The sequence below is a fragment of the Lipotes vexillifer genome, unplaced genomic scaffold, assembly GCF_000442215.2.
Source record: "Lipotes vexillifer unplaced genomic scaffold, Lipotes_vexillifer_v1.1 scaffold905, whole genome shotgun sequence".
In the NCBI taxonomy this organism is placed as follows: Eukaryota; Metazoa; Chordata; class Mammalia; order Artiodactyla; family Lipotidae; genus Lipotes; species Lipotes vexillifer.
Genome location: NW_006796034.1, coordinates 979,037 through 982,519, shown reverse-complemented (window position 1 = coordinate 982,519; position 3,483 = coordinate 979,037).

Sequence of the window (3,483 nt, the reverse complement as noted above, 5' to 3'; positions counted from 1 at the left end):
AAAAAAAAAAAAAAAAAAAAAAGACACCCTCAATTTCAGCCTCTATTAGGTTAACTTTTTAATGAGTTTCAGAGTGTCTCTCAGGATATTTCTTCCCTGGATGTGATGAGAAACACATGCATGCGTACATACCAGGCATGGATTTTAGCCTTTGACGTATCTGGTACTAGCTGTGTAACTTTGGGAAGAATCACTGTACCTCTCTGGACTGCTTTTTCCTTATCTATAGAGAAAAAATTTGGACAAGGTATTCAAAATCCCTTCCAATTCTTACCTTTTATTAAGGCAACAGTTGAATGGCTGGCTGTTCTCAGTACTTCCCCTTTAGGGAGGCAGAGGGTCCTAAACTGTACAATATAGTGTGTGTGTGTGTGTGTGTGTGTGTGTGTGTGTGTGTGTGTGTGTTTGCACATGCACACTTAAATGAATAGCAAACATTCTGATGGCTTTGTGCAAGTCGTAGAATTAGGACTGGGTGTGTTATCGGTGCTCAGAAGGATACCTTGAAAGATTTTATTAACTGGCCGATGTACAAATAAAATTTGTACATTACCAAGATGTATTTATTTTTCTCAAACTACTTAACTCTTCCACTCCTGAGGGCTTGAATTGCTTTCCTTCCAGGAGCTACTTCTTGGAGGAGGACCCATCAGCAACTGATGGAGAAGAAAAGCTCTAACCAACCTGCCTCCCTCCAGTAGGAATCTGAGGCTAAAAGCAAATCACCAGCCTATCCTTTTTACTTCCTTTCGCCTATCACCATGTCAGGCAGATCATACTGTGGGATATTTACCTTGATGGGGTAAGGAGGAGACAATTTCAGAGAAAGGGAAGGGGAAAATTAAAATATCAACTATTTCACTGCTACAATGGAATTATCCTTTTTCCCAGGTTGGGGAGTATAATCCCTTATTTTTTCTTCTTCCATTCTAAGACGAAACACACACACACACACACACACACACAGAAGATAGAATCAAATACTGAATTTGATCCATCTAGTGCCTACAAAAATAATCGGTCCTTTAAAAAAATAACTAAATTTGTTTAAAATCATAGTCAAAATGAGCATTTTCTTTCACTTGGAGCAGTAATTTAGGAGAGCATGATCTGAGGAAAAACAAGGTCTGAATTATCTCATTCAGTACAGCCAAATGTTGATTATCCAAATCCATGACAAATCTGCCTTTCAGTTTCATTGTGACATTATTCCTTCCCCCTGCATATTTAACTCATCTTTAAGAATGACAAGTTGGCTTGCTCTCCAATTTCTTCAGAGCTGGATTTTCCCAGAATGGCAACATTATTTTATTTAAAGTCCATTGAATTCCCAGAATTCTAGAAACATCCTTATTCAAATGTTAGAATAAAAAGACATTCCAGAGCAAGAGGAAAAACTGCACTCTGCTCCAAAGCATGGAAAATTAAGAGTTGACTTTTGGGGAAAGTTTCTGCTGTGTCAAAACCTGTTGAAAGCATGTCTATTTTCATTTTTAGTATTCAAAAAGGCCTCAATAACAATTTGGGGGTCATAGCTAAGACTCTTAAGACATAAATATTCATTAAAGTTAGCTGGCCTTTTACAGTGCTCAGGAAAACATACAGGTGGACTATTTTTTTCCAATACACCAATATATCAGTAATAGGAACTACAATGACAGTGGAGAACTGGGACTCATGAATTTCTAATACCTATGTTATATGTTTTAAAATCTCTAAAATCAACACTACACATGAACAATTAGAGATTAATGTGATCATTTGCTGCCTTTATAAGATTGTCCCTATGACATCATCTTATTTACATTTCTAGAGTCTAACAAGATGCTCCCTTCCCTATACCCTCTGAAGAGACAAATGCAATCATTTAATATCCAGGATGGCTTCCAGAAACTTTTTTAGGTTGAAAATCCTCCTGCTAGGTGTGTGGCTTTGCTTCTACCCAAATGCTCTAATTTAAAATAGAAGCTGACAAAAAAGGGGAAATTGACAGTTACACAATTATAGTAGGGGACTTTAACACCACACTTCCACCAATGGACAGATGATACAAAATGAAAATAAATAAGGGAACACGAGCTTTAAATGATACATTAAACAACATGGACTTAATTGATATTTATAGGACATTCCATCCAAAAACAACAGAATACACTTTCTTCTCAAGTGTTCATGGAACATTCTGCAGGATACATCATATCCTGGGTCACAAATCAAGCCTTGGTAAATTTAAGAAAATTGAAATCATATCAAGTATCTTTTCTGACCACAACGCTATGAGACTAGATATCAATTACAGAAAAAAAAATCTGTAAAAAATACAAACACATGGAAGCTAAACAATGCACTGCTAAATAACCAAGAGATCAATGAAGAAATCAAGGAGGAAATAAAAAAATACTTAGAAACAAATGAGAATGAAAACACGACAACGCCAAACCTATGGGATGCAGCAAAAGCAGTTCTAAGAGGGAAGTTAATAGCAATACAATCCTACCTCAGGAAGCAAGAAACACCTCAAATAAACAACCTAACCTTATACCTAAAGCAATTAGAGAAAGAAGAACAAAAAACCTCCAAAGTTAGCAGAAGCAAAGAAATCATAAAGATCAGATTAGAAATAAATGAAAAAGAAATGAAGGAAACAATAGCAAAGATCAATAAAACTAAAAACTGGTTCTTTGAGAAGATAAACAAAATTGATAAACCATTAGCCAGACTCATCAAGAAAAAGGAGAAGACTCAAATCAACAGAATCAGAAATGAAAAAGAAGTAACAACTGACACTGCAGAAATACAAAGGATCATGAGAGATTACTACAAGCAACTCTATGCCAATAAAATGGACAACCTGGAAGAAATGGACACATTCTTAGAAAAAAACAACCTTCCGAGACTGAACCAGGAAGAAATAGAAAATATGGACAGACCAATCACAAGCACTGAAATTGAAACTGTGATTAAAATCTTCCATCAAACAAAAGCCCAGGACCAGATGGCTTCACAGGCGAATTCTATCAAACATTCAGAGAAGAGCTAACACTTATCCTTCAAAAACTCTTCCAAAATATAGCAGAGGGAGGAACACTCCCAAACTCATCCTACGAGGCCACCATCACCCTGATACCAAAACCAGACAAAGATGCCACAAAGAAAGAAAACTACAGGCCAATATCACTGATGAACATAAATGCAAAAATCTTCAACAAAATACTAGCAAACAGAATCCAACAGCACATTAAAAGGATCATACACCATGATCAAGTGTGGTTTATCCACACTTGGAATGCAAGGATTCTTCAATATATGCAAATCAATCAATGTGATGAACCATCTTAACAAACTGAAGGAGAAAAACCATATGATCATCTCAATAGATGCAGAGAAAGCTTTTGACAAAATTCAACACCCATTTATGATAAAAACCCTGCAGAAAGAATTTACCTCAACATAATAAAGGTCATATATGACAAACCCACAGCC